The sequence below is a fragment of the Melanerpes formicivorus genome, unplaced genomic scaffold (genome assembly GCF_026170545.1).
Source record: "Melanerpes formicivorus ecotype bairdi unplaced genomic scaffold, bMelFor1.0.p_v2 SCAF_118, whole genome shotgun sequence".
In the NCBI taxonomy this organism is placed as follows: Eukaryota; Metazoa; Chordata; class Aves; order Piciformes; family Picidae; genus Melanerpes; species Melanerpes formicivorus.
This window is the reverse complement of record NW_027142470.1, coordinates 1,344,122-1,366,791: the sequence shown is the minus strand read 5'-3', so window position 1 is coordinate 1,366,791 and position 22,670 is coordinate 1,344,122. Positions and strand designations below refer to the sequence as shown.

At 52.7% G+C, this 22,670-nt stretch overlaps 1 protein-coding gene across 10 annotated transcripts in view; it reads right to left on the bottom strand.

Moving 5' to 3' along the window:
- The window catches only part of HIVEP3 (HIVEP zinc finger 3), a 409,994-nt gene that overhangs the window by 128,396 nt on the left and 258,928 nt on the right, over nucleotides 1-22,670 (bottom strand). The window lies entirely within an intron of this gene.

Genomic DNA, 22,670 nt, shown 5'->3' with positions numbered 1-22,670 from the left:
CAGGGCATCTCTAGCCACAAAGAGCAGCTGAAATGCCAATGGAAATGAACATTGACCCCATCACCTTCCTGATGCATGACTATCAAACCAGACTTCTCTCTGCACTGTCCCTGACGAGCTGAAGCTGCAGCCTGTACCCCACTTGAGTTCAGGAGCATCCTAGGAAACAGCAGGCAGGGTTCATGCTGAGAAGCTCCATCAGCTCCCCCGGGGGGCATCTGCCCCTTGTGGGTTATGGACAAAGCACAGCAGATTGAAAGGCAAAAGGGGGGAAAAAATAGAGCAGCAGTCCAGGCACTTGAGGTGAAGTGGCTGTTAGCAGCCTCTCCAAGAGGGCTGTGTGCTTCCATCTCCAGGCACTGACTCTGTGAAGCCAGCCTGAACATTTCCCAGGGACAGCACTACAGGCACAAACTCCAAGCCAGAAGGTTCCACCTGGACAGGAGGAGAAACTTCTTTGGTGTGAGGGTGCTGGACCCTGCAGCAGGCTGCCCAGAGAGGTTGTGGCGTCACAGAGTCACGGAACAGGTTGGGTTGGAAGGGACCTTCAAGATCCTCCAATTCCAACCCCCTGCCATAGACAGGGACACCTCCCACCAGCCCAGATTGCTCATGGCTTCATCCAGCCTGGCCCTGAGCACCTCCAGGGAGGGGACATCCACAGCCTCCCTGGGCAACCTATGCCAGTGTCTCCCCACCCTCACTCTCAACAATTTCTTCCTCATCTCCACTCTCAATCTCCTCTCTCCCAGCTCAAAGCCATTGTCCCTCATCCTGTCACCCCCAGACCTTGTCACAAGTCCCTCCCCAGCTCTCCTGGAGCCCCTTCAGGTGCTGCAAGGCTGCTCTGAGGTCTCCCTGGAGCCTTCTCTTCTCCAGACTGAACAGGACCAACCCTCTCAGCCTGTCACCTTTGTGGCCTCTTCTGAACCCACTCCAACAGTTCCAGAATCAATTTCTCTGGTGAAATTCCAACCCCCCACCCCCGGCCATTGTGCTCCTGGGCAAGCTGCTGTGGGTGCCCTGCTTTAGCAGGGGGGTTGGACTGGATGATCTCCCAACCCCTACCATGCTGGGATTCTGGGATTGTCTGACTCTCATTCCACACAAGCTGTCCTCACCGAGCCAGGGGAGGGACAGCAGTCCTGTCACCTTCCACTATGCCCTGCTGGAGGATGGTGGCACTACCAGAGCAGCTCCCTTCTCCAGTCACCCTCTCCAGACAGAGAAGGGCCTTATTGCTTTGCTTCTCTCCTGGAATGAAAGCTTGCAAACCCCGTTCAGGTGAAAAATCTCTGTTTCAGCTTGGAAAGGACTTTGTAAATCACACAGCTTGTCCAGCATGCAGGCACCTGGCAAGTGTGCTCTGCAGTGACTGAGCACAGGCTGCTAACCAACATTCAGCTCTGCTTTCTGAGCCCATCATGGGCTCCTGCAGTGCTGCTGGAAGGATTTCACTCATTCTCTCCACACCACTGCTGCTGGAAGGGTTTAATTCCATCTCCCCTCACCACTGCTCCTGGCTGGGTCTCATCCCACCTCCTAACACCACTGCTGCTGGCTGGGTCTCATCCCATCTCCCCACACCACTGCTCCTGGCAGGGTCTCATCCCATCTCCCCACACCACTGCTGCTGGCTGGGTCTCATCCCATCTCCCCACACCATTGCTGCTGGCTGGGTCTCATCCCATCTCCCCACTCCACTGCTGCTGGCTGGGTCTCATCCCATCTCCCCACACCACTGCTGCTGGCTGGGTCTCATCCCATCTCCCCACACCACTGCTGCTGGCTGGGTCTCATCCCATCTCCCCACACCACTGCTGCTGGCAGGGTCTCATCCCATCTCCCCACACCACTGCTGCTGGCAGGGTCTCATCCCATCTCCCCACACCACTGCTGCTGGCAGGGTCTCATCCCACCTCCCCACTCCACTGCTGCTGGCCGGATTTCATCCCATCTCCCCACACCACAGCTGCAGCCCCAGCAGACTTGTAGGACAAGGTGGAGCCACCTAAATGAGCATCCAAAGGTTGAGAAGGGGTCACAGAAAATGGCTTAGGTTGGAAGAGACCTCACCTGCTGTAGTGTGAGGTGTCCCTGCCCATGGGAGGGAGGTTGGAACTGGCTGATCCTTGAGGTCCCTTCCAGCCCTGACATCTCTATGATTCTATATTATCCACTCCAAGCTCCCTGCCATCAGCCCAGCAAAGCTGTGGCTCTCAGGAGGTAGCACAGCACTGAGGATCTGGATTGCTGTCGGTGGCTCTTCCCCACTAAGAAGCAAAGGACATAAAATGCAGCATTTATGTGCAATTTCACCCTGCTGACAGGGGAAGAGCTGCAAAAGGCCATTGGTTCTGAGCTTAATTACAGCCAGTGCTTCTGAGGGTGAGGGAAAAGAGGGCACTTCACGAGCCAACCCCCCTCAAAAGTGAATATATTCCTCTGCAGCAAGAACAGAGCATCTTCAGAGCTTCAAAGCTTGCCCTCCCCACACCCTCCAGTGTGAAATCAAAGATCAGTTTTTTTCCTCACCACTGCTTTTTTGCTCATTTCCTGCCTGCCCTCATACTCTTGAAACAATGAATCAGGATTAATTACCATCCATGGCAAGATCAAGCTCATGCCCAACCAGGGCTTTCTTGTCATCTTCTGGGGGACTGAATCAAATTAACTCCCAAGCAATGATGGAGTGACCACACTGCCAGGCTGGGCTAACTCAGATCACCCAGGGGGAGCTGGTGCTGCCCTGTGAAACCAGCACCACCACACAGCACCAGTCATAGAGCCCTAGGATGGGCTGGGTTGGAAGAGACCTGAAAGATCATCCAGTTCCAACCCCCTGCCATGGGCAGGGACACCTCTCACCAGCACAAGTTGCTCAAGGCCTCATCCAGCCTGGCCTGGAACACCTCCAGGGAGGGGACATCCACAGCCTCCCTGGGCAACCTGTGCCAGTGTCTCCCCACCCTCACTGGAAAGAATTTCTTCCTCATCTCCAGTCTCAACCTCCCTCTCCCAGCTCAAAGCCATTGTCCCTCATCCTGGCACTCCCAGATGTCACAAGTCCCTCCCCAGCTCTCCTGGAGCCCTTCAGGTACTAGAATGTTGCTCTAAGGTCTCCCTGGAGCCTTCTCTTCCCCAGGCTGAACCTCCCCAGCTCTCCCAGCCTGTGCCACCAGGGGAGGTTCTCCAAGTGCCTGTTGCTGACTCAAGTCAAGCTCCTCATCCACCAGCACCCCAGGGTCTTTCTCTGCAGGGCTGCTCTCGATCCCTGGCTTTAGGGAATCTCCCCAAGCTGGTTCTTCGTTTCCTGTGCCCCTCCTCTGAACTCACCATCACCACTCATTTTCACATCCCCCAGGCAGGAAGCAAGCAGCCATGCAGAAGCCTGATGCTGTGGTCTGGGGCAAACAAGATGCCCTTTTAGCATAAGATGCTGCAAGCCACAAACAACTACAGAGAGAAAAAACAAGTGCAGCAGTCTGTGGTGCTCTGAAATCAGTGATTAGCAGCTGAGAAGGAAATTTCTCTGGGTTGCCCTCCAAATACAACCTCTGCCCTTACCCAGCTCCATGCTCCCACGAGGTTGCTCACCATCAATTCAACTATGAAATTCCAGCAGCTTTTTGTGAGACCAAGGAGACCAGAAGGTCTTTCCTACCTTCAGGGCATTTGCTCAGCAGGCTACTGCAAGTTCAAACCAAGGGTTTCAGCAAAAGGATGGTATGAAAGGGTGGGATGCAACTCCATTAGCCACCTCTCTGTAGGGAACAGAACTCCTCAGACAGGCAGCTTCAACCTCTCCAGCCTAGCAGGGATCCATCAAACTGCCTCTTCAGCCCTGATAATGCAGCAGGTAACTGCAGCATCTACAAGCATGGTGAAGTCTTGACTTGAAGAACTGCTGGAGCAGTTCCAGAGGAGGCCATGGAGATGATCAGAGGGCAGGAGAACATCCCCTAAGGGAACAGGTTGAAGGAGTTTGGGCTCCAGGGAGACCTTAGAGCAGCCTTCCAGAACCTGAAGTGGCTTCCAGGAGAGCTGGGGAGGGACTTTGGACAAGGGCTGGGAGTGCCAGGTCAGGAAAGAAGAGCTTGAAGCTTGGAGGGTAGATTTAGACTGGATAATAGAAAGAAATTCTTTCCAGTGAGGGTGGGGAGACACTGGAGCAGGTTGCCCAGGGATGCTCCCTGCCTGGAGGTGTTCAAGGCCAGGCTGGATGAGGCTTTGAGCAACCTGGGCTGGTGGGAGGTGTCCCTGCCCATGGCAGGGAGGTTGGAACTGGATGAGCTTTCAGGTCCCTCCCAACCCAAACTATTCTATGGCTCTATGAAGACCCTCAAGAGATCTGCAGCCCCCATACACACACTTCCCAAGTCCTGCAGACACCTCCCAATCTCCACGTTCTCAGAAGCAAGCTGCTGGCAAGCAGACACAGTGTCAGGGGCAGCTTCCACAGCTCCTCACTCACCTCTCCCACAGCTGCAGCAGCAGCAGCACACCAGGAGCAACACAGAAATGATTCATGTGGCACATTGCTGCTGCTCCTGGGGTTTATTCCACTTCAGTACAGTGTTTCAGGAGGTTTTCAAGATGCTAAAAAGCATGACCTTTGCCTTTAGAAATGATTAAGAGAAGGAAAGAGTCCCCCAGGCATGGGGGAGTGTCAGGCACTTTAACTTTCTGCCACTTGTGCAGAGCAGAAGCTCTCTGCAAGCTGAAGTGGAGCCACTTCTGCTGAACCAGCAGCTCATGAGACTTGACTTTAGGATGCAATCACTTAAAGCAGAGTAAAGAAGCAAACAGAATATCACAGTACCCCACAGTGGTCTCTGCAGTCACACTGAGGTCCACAGCACAAACCAGAACCTTTGAGGGGTTTAAGGGCTTTAAGCAGCTTGAGAAAGCTACTCTAGGAGAAGATGAGCTCTCTCTGCTGCAGCATGGCCAGCACAAGTTCATCTCCACAGGGACAGAGAGGTACAGGCTGCCCAGAGAAGTTGTGGAGTTTCCATCTCTGGAGACTTTCAAGCCCCATCTGGATGTGTTCCTGTGTGACCTGTGCTGGATCTTGTGGTCCTGCTCTAGCAGGGGGATTGGACTCAAGGATCTCTGCAGATCCCTTCCAACCCCTAATGTCTTGTGATCCTGTGACAGACTGAAATGCCACAGTACTTCCATCTCACAGGTCAAGAACTCCCATATATTAGCAATTTATGTGCTGCCACTCATGTTCACAGTAGAGACCTCTGGAGATCATCCAGTCCAAGCCCCCTGCTCCAGCAGGGCACCCACAGCAGCTTGCCCAGCAGCACAATGGCCGGGGGGGGTTGGAAACTCTCCACAGGAGACTCCACAACCTCTCTGGGCAGCCTGCTCCAGGGCTTCAGCACCCTCACACCAGACAAGTTTTTCCTCCTGGCCAGATGGAACCTCCTGGGTTCTATTTTGTGCCTATTGTCCCTTGTCCTGTCCCTGGGCACCACTGATAAGAGTCCGGCCCCAGCCTCTTGCCCCTCACCCTTCAGCTCAGCTCTTGCTGAGCACGCCCTTGGCATCTTGCTGATGCCCTCTAGGGCTGCTCTTCTCCAGGCTCAGCACCCCCAGGGCTCTCAGCCTTTGCTCCTCACAGAGATGCTCCAGGTCCCCAATGTGAAAATGCAGCCTGTGGTGCTGGTGGGTCCTACTCACAGAGCTCATGGAGGCTATTAGGTGATTCTTGGAAGTCTTTTACCTATTATGGCAGGTTTTGAGTGGCTGCTGGGCCATCAGTGCTGGAAGGCAAAAGCTTCCCCTGCCTCAGTGCTGCTGAGCTGTGACTGTGACTCCTCACCCTGAATATTTCCATCATTACTTGGAGCTCCAGAAAGAAGCACTTCAAACATCATTCCCAGCAGCATCAATTTACTTTTCCAGGCCCCACCTTCTCCAACGTTCCCCTCTGAAGGGGATCACAGAAAAGCAACCTTCAGCACAACATCCAAGATTAATTCCCATTCTGAAATTCCACTCCTGTCCCAGCACAGCTGAGTGGGGGTGGATGGGAGGTGAGGGGGTTGCTGCCTTATGGCCTGCACCAGCAATAGTGTGGCCAGCAGGAGCAGGGAGGTCATTGTGCCCTGTACTCAGCACTGGTTAGGTCACATCTTGAGTCCTGCGTCCAGTTCTGGGCTCCTCAATTTAAGAAGGACATTGAGATGCTGGAAGGTGTCCAGAGAAGGGCAACAAGGCTGGGGAGGGGTCTGGAGCACAGCCCTGTGAGGAGAGGCTGAGGGAGATGGGGTTGCTTAGCCTGGAGAAGAGGAGGCTCAGGGGTGACCTCATTGCCCCCTACAACTACCTGAAGGGAGGTTGTAGCCAGGTGGGGGGTGGTCTCTTCTCCCAGGCAGCCAGCACCAGAACAAGAGGACACAGTCTCAAGCTGTGCCAGGGGAAGTTTAGGCTGGAGGTGAGGAGAAAGTTCTTCCCAGAGAGAGTTGTTAGCCATTGGGATGTGCTGCCCAGGGAGGTGGTGGAGTCCCTGTCCCTTGAGGTGTTCAAAAACTCAGTGCCATGGTTTAGTAGTCAGGAGGTGTTGGGTGACAGGTTGGACTTGATGATCCTTGAGGTCTTTTCCAACCTTATTGATTCTATGAAAAAAAGAGGGGAAAAAATAAAAAGGGCAAAGAAAAAGCAGCAGCAATTCTCTTCTGGGCACAGAAGTGCTGCTGGATGCCACACCAAAGAACCACAACTGCACAGCCCAAAGGAGACAAAGGGCTGATGCAAACGGAAAACAATGCAGCAAAAGGAAGTCCTTCTGTAAGGCAACTGCTTTGTTCCTGCAGGGGCTGGCTGGGAGGGGTGGGAAGGCAATCTGCTTCACCAGACAAAGTTTCCACTACAGTTATTTCAATGCAACCAAATGGTGTAGTGGTTTTGGCCTCAAACCCGGGAGGCTGCGCTGCAGGCGCTCTGCTGAGAGGCGCTACAACGGCAGCTAATTGTGCGTGGGGCACAGAAAGGGAGGGCTGGGAAGGGAACCTCTGGAGGTCATCCAGCCCAGCCCACCTGCCAGAGCAGGTTCACCCAGAGCAGCTTGCAGGGGAGGGCATCCAGGTGGGTTTTGAAGGACTCCAGAGATGGAGACTCCACAACCTCTCTGGGCAGCCCGCTCCTGTGCCCTACAACAACCCCCAAAGTGGAGGAGTTTCTTCTCATGTTTAGATGGAACCTCCTGTGTTCACATCTCTGCCTGTTACTACCCCTTGTCCTGGCACTGGGCTCCACTGAACAAAGCCTGGTCCCATCCTCCTGACACCCACCCTTGAAGTATTGATCAGCAGTCCCCTCAGTCTTCTCTATCACAGAATCAAGCAGGTTGGAAGAGACCTCCAAGATCATCAAGTCCAACTGATCACCCAACCCTATCTAATCAACCAGACCATGGCACTGAGTGCCTCATCCAGGCATTTCTTAAACATCTCCAGGGACATCCACCCCTGGGCAGCCCATCCCAATGAGCAATCTCTCTCTCTGTGAAGTTCTTTCTAAGATCAAACCTAAACTTCCCCCTGCACAGCTTGAGACTGTGTCCTCTTGTTTTGCTACTGGTTGCCTGGGAGAAGAGACCAGCCCCTACCTGGCTACAACCTCCCTTCAGGTAGTTGTAGAGAGCAATAAGGTCTCCCCTGAGGCTCCTCTTCTCCAGGCTAAACAACCTCAACTCCCTCATAGGGCTGTGCTCCAGATCCCTCACCAGCTTTGTTGCCCTTCTCTGGACACTTCTGAGCATCTCAACAACTCTCTTGAATTGAGGGGCCCAGAACTGGGCACAGTACTCTAAGTCCAGACTCTTTGCTCAGCAACTTAGAGAAAACACAAGGAATGGCCCAAAATGCTTAGTGAGTCCATTTCTTCATTTAAAGCCTGGCAAGACCTCAAGATATCCCTTAGCAAAGCCACTGGAGACATTTTAGAGGGATCAAAAACAGCTGTAAGCATGTGAAAAGTGAAAGGCCAAAGGTACAGACATCTCTACAGGTCCTTTCCAACCCAAAACATTCTATGACTCTGTGCCCTTCATGGGATGGGGCAAATCACAGTATCATAGTATCAGTCAGAGTTGGAAGGGACCACAAGGATCAGCCAGTTCCAACCCCCCTGCCATGGGCAGGGACACCCCACACTAGATCAGGCTGGCCAGAGCCTCGTCCAGCCTGGGCTTAAACACCTATCCCTTCACCAAGCATCATGCCACATCAACTGAAACAGCTCAGGGCTGGACAAAGGTCCTCACTGGAAATGCTGGAACTTGAAATGCCCCTTTCCAGGATGCAGACTTTCATTATCATCATCTTCATTTTGGGCTCCAGCAGACTCAGCCATGGGGTGGGGGGAACCATGCAGCTGGATCTCAGCCTCAAACCTGAGCAGGAACCTCCAAGTGGTTTGGCCCATGCCAACCTCATAAAGTTCAAGGAGGTCCTGCAGCTGGGTCAGGGCATACCCCAGCACAACTTCAGGCTGAGTGATGAGTGGGTTGAAAGCATCCCTGCAGAGGAGGACTTAGGGGTGCTGGGGGATGAGGCATTGGATGTGAGCCAGCAATGTGCCCTGGCAGCTCAATGGTGTCCTGGGCTGCATCAAAAGCAGCAAGGCCAGCAGGATGACAGGGGGATTCTGCCCCTCTCCTCTGCTTTGCTGAGACCCCACCTGCAGCACTGCAGCCTGTTCTGGAGCCCTCATCACAAGAAGGACCTGGACCTCATGGAGCAGCTCCAGAGTATGTGATGAAGACAAGCTGGAAGAGTTGGGGCTGTTCAGTCTGGAGAAAGCAAGGCTCCAGAAGGATCTTTGAGCAGCCTTCCAGTACCTAAAGGGGGCTACAGGAGAGCTGGGGAGGAACTTTTTGTGAGGGCCTCTATCGATAGGACTTGGGGCAATGGTTTGAAACTGCAGTAGGGTAGTTGGAAGAAATTCTTCACTCTGAGGGTGGTGAGACACCAAAACGTTGTCCAGAGATGCTGTGGATGCCTCACCCCTGAAAGGGTTTAAGCCCAGGCTAGATGAGGCCTTGAGCAACTTGGGCTGGTGGGAGGGAGGCTTGAAACTGGATGAGCTTTAAGGTCCCTCCCAACCCAAACCATTCTAGGGCTCTATGACTGGTGCTGTGTGGCAGTGCTGGTTTCACAGGGCAGCACCAGCTCCCCCTGGGTGAGCTGAGTTAGCCCAGCCTGGCAGTGTGGTCACTCCATCATTGCTTGGGAGTTAATTCAGTCCCCCAGAAGATGACAAGAAAGCCCTGGTTGGGCATGAGCTTGATCTTGCCATGGATGGTAATTAATCCTGATTCATTGTTTCAAGAGTATGAGGGCAGGCAGGAAATGAGCAAAAAGGCAGTGGTGAGGAAAAAAACTGATCTTTGATTTCACACTGGAGGGTGTGGGGAGGGCAAGCTTTGAAGCTCTGAAGATGCTCTGTTCTTGCTGCAGAGGAATATATTCACTTTTGAGGGGGGTTGGCTCGTGAAGTGCCCTCCCTGGCGGTGTTCTAAGCCAGGTTGGATGGAGCCACCTGCTTTAGTGAGGATGGGGTCACCTGGCAGGGGGGTTGGAACTGGATGATCTTTAAGGTCCCTTCCAATCCAAAGCATTCCATGACTGCAGGACTCCTGTGCCAGCCTCCAGAGCACTGCTACCTTCCCCGAGCACGCAGGTGGCTGAGCGCTGGAGCAGCGTTTGCTCCCTGGCTCCGTGCAGCGACGCAGTGGCACCGGTGGCACCGCCCAGAGGAGGCCATTTCTGCATCCACCACCTTTAAACCCTCTGCAGGGGTTAACCAAGACAGGCCAGCAGGGCTTTCTGGTGGAAAAATGACTCACAGGAAGGATGGCAACAAAGCAGTGCTATAAAATATTAAAGGCAATCAGTCTCTCTGCCCTGGACTGCAAGGATGAAAAGCAAGGTAAGTGGGGAACCTGTGTGGGTTTGGGTTTGTTGTTGTTTTGGGGGGGTTTCTTTTCTCTCCTGCTTCTCAAAGTCACTAATGGCCCCGTGGGCCTGGGAGCAGATGTCAGCAGCAGGCTGCAGGTACCACGCTTTACTCGCTGCAAATTATTGCCTGGCATTTAATTAAAGTTTTATTGTAGCGATTCCCAGCAGCTCTCTCCACAGCACAGAGCAAAGAGGAGAGGGGAGCTCTTGAAGCCAAGCAGCCCAGATCATCAATAAAATACTCCAGCTCTGAAAGAGGAAAAGAAAAGTGTGTGGTAAGAGGGTTGGGTGTCTGCGTTTTTTCCCCCTGCCCAGGGGCCCTGCAGTGCTGTTCCCAGCACTGATATCCAACCTGAACCAGCCTGAAGCTGGCTGTGGGACCAGGCCAGTACAGGGATCATGTTTTTCTGCTTGGGCTCCTCACAGCTCAGGTAGGATCCCTTCTGGAGTAAAGGATAGAAGAACCAGGCTCAGCCATCTGTTGAAGCAGGTCCAGAGGATGCCATAAAGATGCTGAGAGGGCTGAGAACCTCTCCTGTGGGGACAGGCTGGGAGAGTTGGGGCTGCTCAGCCTGGAGAAGAGAAGGCTCCAGGGAGCCCCTAGAGCAGCTTTCCAGTACCTGAAGGGGTTCCAGGAGAGCTGGGGAGGGACTTCTGACAAGGGCTGGGAGTGACAGGATGAGGGACAATGGCTTTGAGTTGGGAGAGGGCAGATTGAGACTGGAGATGAAGAAATTGTTTAGAGTGAGGGTGGGGAGACACTGGCACAGGTTGCCCAGGGAGGCTGGGGACACTTAATCTCTGGAAGTATTCAAGGCCAGGTCTGATGAGGCCTTGAGCAACCTGGGCTGGAGTGAGGTGTCCCTGCCCATGGCAGGGGGGTTGGAACTGGATGAGCTTTCAGGTCCCTTCCAGCCCAAGCCATTCTGTGAATCGATGAACACTTCACTCACCCAACTTTGGAGGAAAACACTTGGACAATAAAAGCTCTTTCTTTGCTCTTTCATTTCCCACATCACAGAGCCAGCTTGGTGGGAGGATCTGTCCAGCTAATGGAAACTCCTCAGTGATTTGTGGTTTTGCCCTAAAATGACAAATGGCCATTTTCCTCCCTTGGAGCCACTGGGGAGCTGGAGGGTCCTGATGCTCTCAGTGAATGAGCCAAAGGGACCAGGTCTGCTCTGTCTCAGGCCAATCCTCCATGCACTCCCTTGTGCTCAGCTCTTGTAGTTTCAGCTGAGGGCTGGACAGAAGATCACTTCTGCTGTCCTACACATCTTTCTGGTGGCTCCCATAACAGCCAGGAACTACACAAGCACAAGTGTAGGAGATTTAGCAGCTCAGGGGCTTACTCACTAGCTCCATCCATCACTGGATAAGGTGTGTAGAGATCCTACAAGTGCCCCTGGCTGTAAGGCAAGAAGAAAATCCCACAGGTCTCTCATCTGATATCTTCTCCTAGATCACAGAGGAGGTGGTGATCCCAAATCCATGAGCTAACCAACACAGCCAAGGAAGCAGTGACATCCAGGAAAGCTGATGCTTGATAGCACCAAGTTATCCTAAACCTCAGTGTCCTTCTGCCACCCTTGGGCCTTCAAAAAATTGTGTGTGGGGGGGAAAGCCAAAACCAAAGACAAAACATCCTCAGCTCTTTGTGAATTTGGAAGAAGTGCCCTCTATGATACCTGCAGACATCCCTGAAGCCCCAAGGAAAGCAGAGGTTTCATGCTGGGTGATACAGGATGCTAAGAAAAACAATGGCCCGTGGCTGGGCACGCAGCAGCTGCAGGGCCAGGATGGGCATCATCCACCCTGCAGCTCTGTGCTGGGGGAAATCCAGCTCTCTTCAGGCTGAAAACTAAAGGTTTCTGAAGGCCTCATGCACCCAGGGACAAGGTAGAGCTCAGCACCTTGCTGGAGTCTCAGGAGTTAACACAAGCACAGCTGAGCTGCTCCAAAGAAAGCTGCAAGCCTCCCCCCACCTCAGGGTATCTGCTGATGCTTTACCTTCCCGGTGCAGCTACTCTGGGAAGTCAGGGGAGACAGAGCTAGAATGATGGATGCAAAATTAAAAGCTCAATAAATAATTAATTGCTGAGGTCATCAAATTGTACCAATCTGTCCACTTCCCTCTCTGGTTAATCAGGGAAGTCTCTGTTTCAATGGTGGCTGAAGTGATCCTGGAAGAAGCACCACTCCTGCACCCGCTGCCCTGGAGCTTGTCCTGGGTGCCACACAAACCAACAGCAATAAATCCTGTGCTGCATGCTGGAAAGAGTTGGAGAGTGTTAAGCAAACAGAAAGCCTCCAGAGATGCCAAAAATCAAGTGAGAGGGGGGTTTGAGTAACTTATTATAGTAATTATTACAATGCATGGCTGCTAAGCATCAAATGGGTATGGCACAGACAGAGCCTCCTTTCCTCTTTCCTGTATCAGCCTCCCCACAACTGCCAGTGAAAAAGAGCTCTCTGAAGTCCCACAGCACACAAAGCACATGTGAAAGGTACAGCAGACCCACCTCACCCTGCCCACCACCAGCCCTTCTCTTCCCTCCCATTCTTCCTCCCCTAGAAGGGCCTGTGGGGATAGGACAAGAGGCAAAGGTTTGAAACTGGAGCAGAGGAGGTTTAGGTTGGACATCAGGAGGAAGTTCTGCACAGTGAGGGTGGTGAGGCACTGGCACAGGCTGCCCAGGGATGTGGTTGAGGTTCCATCCCTAGAGACATCCAAGATCAGACTTGATGCGGCCCCAGGCAGCTTGATCCAGTTGGAGGTGCCCCCAGGATGACCTCTGAGGGTTGCTTCCAAGCTGATGCAATCTGTGACTTCTGCCTTCTACAGTGAGTTCCCTCAAATGAGACAATGTGGCCAGTTCACAGAATCCCCAGATGCCAGGTTGGAAGGGACTCAAAGAATCAGAGACAGGTTTGGGTTGGAAGGGACCTGAAAGCTCATCTAGTTCCAACCCCCTGCCATGAGCAGGGACACCTCCCACCAGCCCAGGTTGCTCAAGGCCTCATCCAGCCTGGCCTTGAACATCTCCAGGGAGGGGACATCCACAGCCTCCCTGGGCAACCTGTGCCAGTGTCTCCCTACCCTCACTCTCAAGAATTTCTTCCCAATCTCCAGACTCAATCTCCTCTCTTCCAGCTCAAAGCCGTTTCCCTGAGTTCTATCAATACAACATCCACAACCACAAGCTGAAGTGTCCCAGGACAGGCCAGAGAGCTCTCCAAAGCTTCATTTTCATTTCAGAAGATGAGAGATGTGAAGCTTGCTGCAGCACTCACACACCTCCTTGTTGCCTTTACACCTGTTTACTTAAACCCCACCTCTGAAGTGCTGCTCTCGCGTTTTGCTCCACCGCCTCCCAACCTCCAGATCGTTCCCAATCCTGATGAATGCAAACATGAAGGCAAAGTATTTCTACCTTTGCAGCAAATCCCCTACAGGGGGAGGGCAGATCAGCCCACCAAGGCAGCAGACCATGTCTGCAGCACTGCATTAGAGGCAGAATCAAAAAGCAACTTTTTGTTTCCACGGAGGCTATTCGGCAGCCAACACCTCAGCAGCCAACACCTCAGCTGGGACTTTCCCTGAACTTCTTGAAAGACCTAAACCCTGCATAATGCATAATAAAACCAGCACTGCAGGCTTTTTTGTTTCAGCAGAAAACCAGCCCAGTGCTGCCTTAGGGTTATGAAAAAAACCCAGCCTGGCAGCAACGGGTTTAGAGCTTCCTCGCTCTCCTCTGCCCGAGCGCGGACGGCGCCGTGCAGAGAGGGTTTGCAGAGCAAAGAGGGCTTGGGTTTAATGAAAGCAACCTGAATTAAAGAGGATTACCCTCGTGGTGGTGGGACCCAGGGCAGCAAGCTCATTAGACACTGAGTCATTGCTGTAGAACACTCTCAGATCAGAGAGTCGGAGAATTTCAGACTGGTAGGGATTGGAAGGGGCCTCTGGGGATCATGCGGTTCAGCCTCCCTGCTGAAGCAGGGCACCCACAGCAGCACAGAATTGTCAGGGGAGGAAGGGACCTCAAGGATCATCTAGTTCCAAACCCTCTGCCATGGGCAGGGACACCTCACACTAGATCATGTTGCACAGAGCTCGCCCAGGATCACAATGCCCAGCTGGATTTGGAAGCTCTCCAGAGAAGGAGACTCCACAACCTCTCTGGGCAGCCTGCTCCAGGCCTCCAGCACCCTCACACCAAAGAAGTTTCTCCTCCTGGTCAAATAGAACCTTCTGGGTTCCAGTTTGTGCCCTCTGCCTCTTGTCCACTGGGAACCATTGAGAAGAGTCTGGCCCCAGCCTTTTACCCCCTCAGCCTTTAGCTCTTGCTGAGCATTGCTCAGCTCCCCTCTGGGGCTGCTCTTCTCCAGGCTCTCAGCCTTTGCTCCTCACAGAGATGCTCCAGGCCCCACATTCCTCAACATTCCTCCTTGAAGGATAACACCAAAGTGCAACCTTGAGCACAACATCCAAGACTCATTCTCATGCTGAAATTCCACTCCTGTCCCAGCTCCAGTGTGCACAAAGCACAGCTGAGTGGGGAGAGGGGAGGTGGAAGGGGGGGCTGCCCTCTGAAAAAGCAAAGAAAAAGCAGCAGCAGCTCTCTTCTGTGCACAGAAGCTCTGCTGGATGCCACCATGGGAAGATCCAGCCTGTGCTGCTGGTGTGTCCTACTCACAGGGAGGACTTTAGGTAGTTCTTAGAAGTCTTTTACCATTTTGGCAGCTTTTTGAGTGGCTGCTGGTCACCACCAGGAAAAGCTTCCCCTGCCTCAGTGCTGCTGACCTGTGACTGTGACTCTTCACCCTGAGTGTTTCCATCATTATTTGGAGCTCCAGCAAGAAGCACTTCAAACATTACTTCCAATAGCATCAATTTGCTTTTCTTTAGCATTTTTCACACTGGGGTGGAGGGGGAACCCAAAACCTCTGTGGTGTTTGACAAACTGCTTCAGAGGGAGTGTGGCAACACTCCTGGAAGGGGGGTTGGGGGGGAGGGCTGAGGGGTGGGGAGGGGAGAAGGAAGAATATTTTTAACCCCATTTTACAGAAGTGGGAACTGAGGCACTCATTTTTCCACTTGAAGGACACGGGCCAGAAACCCTTCTGAATTCATGCAGGACAACTTCCAGCAGAGCTCCTCAGCTCCAGAAGAAATGGACACTTATTCCAGACTACAGTGGTCACACTGTTGTGTCTCAGCCAATTTTCTCCCATAAACAGAGCGGTGAAGCAGTGGGCAGAGTGGTTTCTCCTCGGGTTTTGTTAATTTTAGCCTGAGAAAGTCACGGAGGAAATACCTGAGCACTATGGGCAAGCTTGTGGGAGGTAATTAAACACCCAGCTCCACTTCCCTTCCAGCTCAGAGAAGCCTCACGTTCTTCTCTGGGTATCTACAACTCTATTTTTGCACTTGCTTCTGGCCTGACCTCCCATTGCACTGTTTTGTTCCTCACTCACACACTCTGCATCTCCAAAATGAAGCTGTTTGGGGTTTTTATTTTCCACTTAAACACAACCAAAATTTTACTCTCCTCTGGTTTTTTTTCCCCCCACAGACTCACAGATTGCATTGGGTTGGAAGGGACCCTCCAAGGGCATCTTGTCCAACCCCTCCCCTGTAGGCAGTAGGGAAACCTCCAACTAGAGCAGGCTGCACAGGGCCACATCGAGTCTGCCCCCAGGGATGGAGCCTCCACCACCTCCCTCAGCAATCTGTGCCAGTGTCTCACCACCCTCACTGTGCAGAGCTTCCTCTTGACATCCAACCTAAATCTCCCCTGCCCCAGTTTCAAACCACTGCCCCACAGCCCCTTCCGAATAGTCCCTCCCCAGCCTTCCTGTAGGTCCCCTTCAGATGGTGAAATGTAGCTTTGAAATGTGCAAAGACCCCAGCACCTTTTTGATGGGTCCTAATACATATGAGAAGGCTTTGCCCTGCCTCTACCAGCAACATTCTCCACAACAGAAACTGGGCTTCAGACCAGAACTCCATCTAGGATGCCAGGAGACCTCCAATCTCCCTAAAGAAACCCCTTGGCTGTTTTCAGGTGTGCAGAGAATAACTGCTGGAAGCAGCTCTTACCAGGAGAACCACTCCAGAAGCACCAGGCAATGCTCATCCTCCTGAAGGATGCACCCCCTGAAGGCCCAGGCACTACCCCTCCATCCTTCCTCACACCCAGCCAGCTAATCACCACCCTCCTCTTGTTCCTCCACAGCTGCTCTCACTGTGTGGCTGCAGTGCCTCCAAGGGACTTGATCAGATTTACAGCCCTGTGGCAACAGGCTGGTAACTGCAAATCACCAGCCTGTTACTGAGTCCCAGGCCACCCTGCCCAGCAGCTTTCCAGGTGGCAGGAGCCACCCCAGTGCTTTCTGAAACACAACCACCCTATGAAACTTCCTCATTCTCAATTTCTCTTCAACTCATCCAGTTGAAGCCCCATCTCCAGGTTGTTGTTTGGGTTTGGGTTTTCTTCCCATAGCTTTAATTGTTGTTAGTAATTCTCCCCAGAAAGAAAACACAGAATCCCCAAATCCCAACACTGTAGGGGTTGGAAGGGACCCCTGGACATCATCCAGTCCAAGCCCCCTGCTCCAGCAGAGCATCCACAGCAGCTTGCCCAGGATCACAGTGGCCAGAGGGAGGAATGGAATTTCTCCAGAGAAAGAGACTCCACAACCTCTCTGGGCAGCCTGCTCCAGGCCTCCAGCACCCTCAGACCAAAGAAGTTTCTCCTTCTGTTCAGATGGAACCTCCTGGCTTCCAGTTTGTGCCCACTGCCCCTTGTCTGGCCCCAGCCTCTTCCCCTTCCATCCTTGAGCACTGATCAGACCCCCCTCAGGCTGTTCGATGGCTACAGGCTAAAGAAAACCAAAAGAACAGAATCAAGGGCAGGAGGCAACACAGGAAACCCGTGGGCAGCTATTTCAAGAGTCAGTGATGGCTCATGGAAAACTCTGAGACATTCCTGTTAGTGACAAACCGCTGCCTTGGCCTCGGGTCACTCGCTGCATGCCCTGGGGTCCTCCTTGCCTCACCCTAGCCAGAGGGAATAGGGATAGACTTTCTATCTGACTCCTTCTCCTGGGCATCTCTCAGCAACTTGAGGCAGAAGGAAGCAGGCAGAAGTCCAGGGTGTTCCTCCTAAACCCGCTCCTAGAAGCTCTTCTGAGTTTTACAACCTACTTGTGAAGCCTGTAACCCACTACCTAACAGCAACCACTCAGTGACCTGCTCCAGGTGAACTGGCTAGAGGTGACATGCCACCACTCCACTCCAGCCAGACCTCTAAAGTATTCAGTCCACATCTTATCTCACTTTTAGGTAGCACCTATCCAGTCATATCTTTTGGACTTTTATCCCAAGACCATACCCTACCCTGAGTCAGGAACAGAACCAGCTTTCAACAGAGAACCCCTTGGGTCCCTTTGTCACCACTGGCTGATGGCTCATTGTGACATTGATGATGGGCAGGGCTACAAAGAAAAGAATCATAGAGTGCTTTGGGTTGGAAGGGACCTCCAAAGGTCATCCAGTCCAACCTCCCTGCACACAGCAGGGGCATCCTCTACTAGACCAGGTCCAGCCTCACCTTTGAATATCTCCAGAGATGGGGCCTCAACCACCTCCCTGGGCAACCTAATCCTGCACCTGAAGATGAAGGAGGCCACTCCACATACACCTGAGACTTACATCTTCTAGGAGCTGTTATGGAAAGTGACAGCAGGTGGTTGGAAGGTTAACATCTGTGTCTGTTTGTGCCTTTTGAGTTCTGCAAGGTATGAGCTGCTCTTCAGAGAGGCCATTGAAGCCCTGTAGAAGCTGCATTCCATCTTGGACATGGGAGTGTATCAGAAAAGACTTCAGGGAACTACTACACTTAAACCCAGGTTTGCTGGGAAAAAGGCCAGGCTCAATTTTATTGGATTCTCCTGAGGTTTCCCCTCTGAAGAACAGCACCAAATGAAGGCTCAGCAAACCCCTCCAGGTCTCAATCATCTGAGAGCAACATTAGTGGAGAAACCCAAATCCCAGGTCTGAATTCAGCTGGACCTAGCCAGTTTTGGACTCACTTTCCCTTCCTGCCTAAGGCCTGGGGGTCTGATGGAGAAGCAGAACAAAATAACTGAAACCCCAAAGCCTCCTGGGGCTGCAAGGCCTGAATAAGACTTTAATGAGCAGGTGACCCTCCAAAGTCTGAGGAAGGAACAAGGGAAGGTCTGGGTAAGTGGTGTGGAAAAGGCAGCTTGGGATTTGGAGCCTGAGGAGCTGCTGGAACTGAAAATCTCATTTGCACAAAAAGAGAGGTTCAGAACATGGCTGTGTTGTGAGGTTTCCCACAGTGCTGAAGATGTTTGCCCCCATGGCTGACCCCTTCCTGCTGGCTCCCACAGCGATGCCCTGCGTGAGCGGGCACCCAGGCTTCGAGGCAATGAGGAAGAAGCAGCCCTTGCTTACGGCAAGTCCGTTTTGGGAAGGCTGGAAAAGTTGATCTCACACATGTTCTCCTCTTAGTCATCCCTGTTTAAAACTGGCTGAGCAGTTCCCAGAAGGAAATAGCCCCCAACCCAAAATTTCCATACAAACAACAGCAACAGGAAAAGGGGGTTACAAAAATACCGTCGAGGTGCACTTCATTTCCAGGCTAAAACCACCCTCCTCAAGCTTCAATCCATTCCCTTTCCTCCTGCCAGGGCTTGTTCTGACAGGACAAGAGGGAATGGACTGAAGCTTGAAGAGGGTAGATTTAGACTGGAGACCAGGAAGAGATTCTTAACATAGAGGGTGATGAGACACTGGAACAGGTTGCTCGTGGAGGTTGTGGATGCCCCTCCCTGGAGGTGTTCAAGGCCAGGCTGAATGAGGCCTTGAGCAACCTGGGCTGGTGGGAGGTGTCCCTGCCCATGGCAGGGGAGTGGAACTGAATAATCTTTAAGGTCCCTTCCAACCCAATCCATTCCATGATTCTAGGATTTAATGGGTTAGTCACCATTCCTCCTAGGGAAAAGGCTGCTCAGATTTCCATCCTGAGATATCCCTGCTCACCTCCTCCAGCTCTGCATGGCTGATTTCCTCCCCTTGCCCTGCTGCACTGCAAGCCCTGGCCACCACCTCAGAAAGCTCGGAGAAGTGGGCAACAGGGAACCAGCAGTACATGAGGTAGTCACAGCTGGGACTTCCTCAGGAGGAGGGGCTGGGCTTGTTCCAGGGCTTTGCAAAGAAAATGAGGCAATGTGGAGGATAAGGAGGATTTATTGCACATTTAGTTCCACCAAATGTTTTTTGAATGACTGCATAATCCCCTCATCCCTCTAAAACAGGCCCTCCCCACCACACAATGTGTCTTTTGATGCTCATTAAAAGGTTCACCTTATGCAGGCACTTAATTAGACCTGGGTAGGATCAAACTCTCCATTCTGATGCCTGCACCAGCACAGAGGCTTAGATCCCTGCTGACCATGCAGAGGTGGCCTGGAAAGGACCTTTGTTTTTTTCCCTTCCCTGGGATTCAAGCCGTGGCACAGCAGGAGCACTAATCACAACTGTCCTCTTGCAAGGTGGTCTCAAGCAGAGAGCCCAGGAGAGGGAGCACCAGGGAGAAATCGTTCCGGATTAAAGAGGGGAAGGTGGGAAGCATTCAGCGAAGTGTAATGGGCAGAATGGAAAAGAGAAGAAATATTTCCCTGCATCCTAACTGGCCCAACTGCCTGCAGCTCCCAGCAGAGCTATAAAGACCTACTAACAAGCAGCCTTTTGAAAGGTGGAGACAATGGTGCTGAATGTACATTTTAAATAAATTGCTTTCCATTTCCAGAGGGTTGTTGGGGTTGCTTTTGGGGGGTGGGGGGGGGGTGTGCGTGTTGGGGTTTTTTTGTTGGTTGGTTGGTGTTTTTTTTTTTCCCTCCCGAAGTTTTTAGCTTTGCCAAGAAACCAAAGGCTTTAAAAGCGCCTTAGAAACGAGGAGCCTGTGGAAACACTTTTGGCATTCAACATGTGCAGCCAAACGTGGCCAGGGAGCTCCGAGAGCACGGAGGCAGCAGGAACCTCGGGGATGAGGCGAGCTGGAGGAAGCCGCAGGAAAAGCAGCTTTCCCATGGCAGAAGGAGCTACCCGAGGTGGCCATGGGGCTTTGCCAGTGACGTAGGGGCGAGGGAGTTCCCAGGAGCCCCTCATTAATGACCTGCCACCCAATCAAGAGGACAGCAGCGGTGATTTCCCCCAGCCGGGATGCACTTCCCCTGCTTCTCTCCGGTTACTGCTGAACCACCCAGGTCAGCGCCGCCCGATCCCCGCCGCCCGGGGAAGATTTCTCAACAGCACTTCTGTTGTGCACTTCAGAATAAATATTATTTTCGAAACCGTTTCCCCGGGGACTCACCCCACCGGATCCTCTCGGTAGTCCCCCACATCCGACCGTGCTCACACCCTCCGAACACTGAGCCATTCTCCCAGCAGCTGCCCTGGGTTTTTCGAGAGCAAACTGCAAACATTTCTGGGTTTGCTCGCACCCTGCTCTGCTCTCTCCTCCGCCCTGCCTGCCAGAACGTGCTTGTGCTCGGCTGGGAAAACCAAACGAGCAGAGCCTATGGTCCTGCCTCTGCTTTTTCCACCACTTGTGCACCTGGGTAACCACTCTGCAGGGCAGGGAGGGGGAGAGATCTTGTGAGGGTCCCTTGTTAAGATGCTAAGAGAGCAGCAGAGAAGCTGCAGGAAGGCATTAAAAAAGTTTCTGAAAGTGGATGGTGTCCTGCCCGGAGAAATTAGAAGTGCTCCTTGTGGATTAGGATGAAAATGGTCAGTCCCAGGGAAAAAATCCCTTCCTCTGTGCTGCCAGAGCTTCCCCAGGAGAACAGGGGGCTCCTCAAGGGCATTTCTCAGGGGCTGCACCACACTTCTGCCTGTGCTGAACGTGTCCCAAAGGACACAAAGCCCAGACCTGCTGCAAGCAGTTTGGTGCTAACACATTCATTAATTAATCAACCAGTAACTCCTGGAAGTTTTTCCTTTGATGCAGAGTTTGCACAAGTCCTCCACAGATTTTCTTCTCCCTTTCCTTATTAAGGGCTGCAGTGAACCCTTCACCAGTCTGAGAAGCCTGACACCAAGCCTTGAAGGCAGGAGGCTTTTCTTCTCAGAAGCAAGTCGGGACAGCACATATCAACCTCAACCATCTCCTGCACCAGCACCTCTGCATCCTCCACCGATCCATCTCTAGAGATAAAAGAAATCATATCTCCAGGATCCTTTAAAGGGGTCTGCCAAGGCAAGAAAGGGATGGGGACAAGGAGACTCACAAAGTGGACTTTGGAGCCTCTTGGCACCTGTGAGCCAAGTAAGAATCACAATGTCCCACCCCTCACACACCCCACCTGTTCTTACTGGGCAAACTCACTCCGAACATTCTCCTGCAAGAATCAGAGTGAAAAGTTCCTGAAGCACCAAGATTGTGAGAAATGGCAACCCCCAACCAGCTTCTAGGGGACCACTGAAACCAGAGAGATGGGAGCTACGGCAAGAGGCTCTCAAGACATCCAGAAAGCAAAGGTTAAAACTGTCCCTGCATGCTGATCCTGCTAATCTTTCAACATCAAGGAAACTAGAAGCCTGGAAGCTCCAGGTTGTCCTCCCGCCGCCAAGCAGGGTTTGGATTGTATTGCTCACACCATCAATCACCGTGTCAGCTGCCCCAGCCATTTCCACCCATCAGTGGCACTGGGTAAAAGTGCCAGGAGCTTTCCCCATGGCTGGCCAACGAGGTAAAGAACGAGGAGGAGGAAAATCAAACCATGCACAGTGCCTTTTCCCAGGACAACAACCTCCATGTTTGCATGGAGCAGCTCAGTGCCCCTGCTCACACCCCTGGGTGGCCACAAGGGTTATTAACTTCCACCGAGGAGGGTCACAGAATGGTAGGAGTTGGAAGGGACCTCTGGAGATCATCAAGTCCAACCCCCTGCCAAAGCAGGTTCACCTAAAGAAGGTCACACGGGAACACATCCAGACAGGTTTTGAATGTCTCCAGAGAAGGAGACTCCACACCCTCTCTGGGCAACCTGCTCCTGTGCTCTGTCACCCTTAAAATAAAGAAGTTCCTCCTCATCTTTAGATGGAACTTCTTCTGTTCGAGTTTGCACCCAGATCAAGAAGCTTAAATCCTCAGTGCCCATTTCCCCAGACTCCATGCATTCTTAAAGCTGCCACAGATCCATTCTGATGGGCAGGTGCTAACCAGCACCACCTCAACCACTGCAACACTGAAGAGGGATAAACACACGCAGGGTCAGCCCCAGGTACTCTGCATCCCTCGGGTCCACCCTCCTCACCTGCCTGCAGAAGCCCAGCAGATCCCTAGACTCTGGGATGGGAAAGGCAGTTCGGTAGGAGCCCGGGCAGGGATTTTACTCACATCACGTGTCGCCCCGAGAACAACCCCTCTGCTCCCCACTTGCTTTCCTGTGCAAGTGATAAGGAGGAAATCCGTCCCAGACAGACCGCCAGCCAGCCAGACATGCTGCAGCCAGAGAAAGTCCCCAAGCTCGCAGGACCTTAATTAGCGGTGGCTGCCAATTAAGAGCGGAGCTGCAGTTTCTGGCAGTGCCAGCGCAGGCTCCCGGTCTGTCTGGCGACAGATCAAGAGCAACAACCCCTCTCCGTGTTTACAGTGTGGA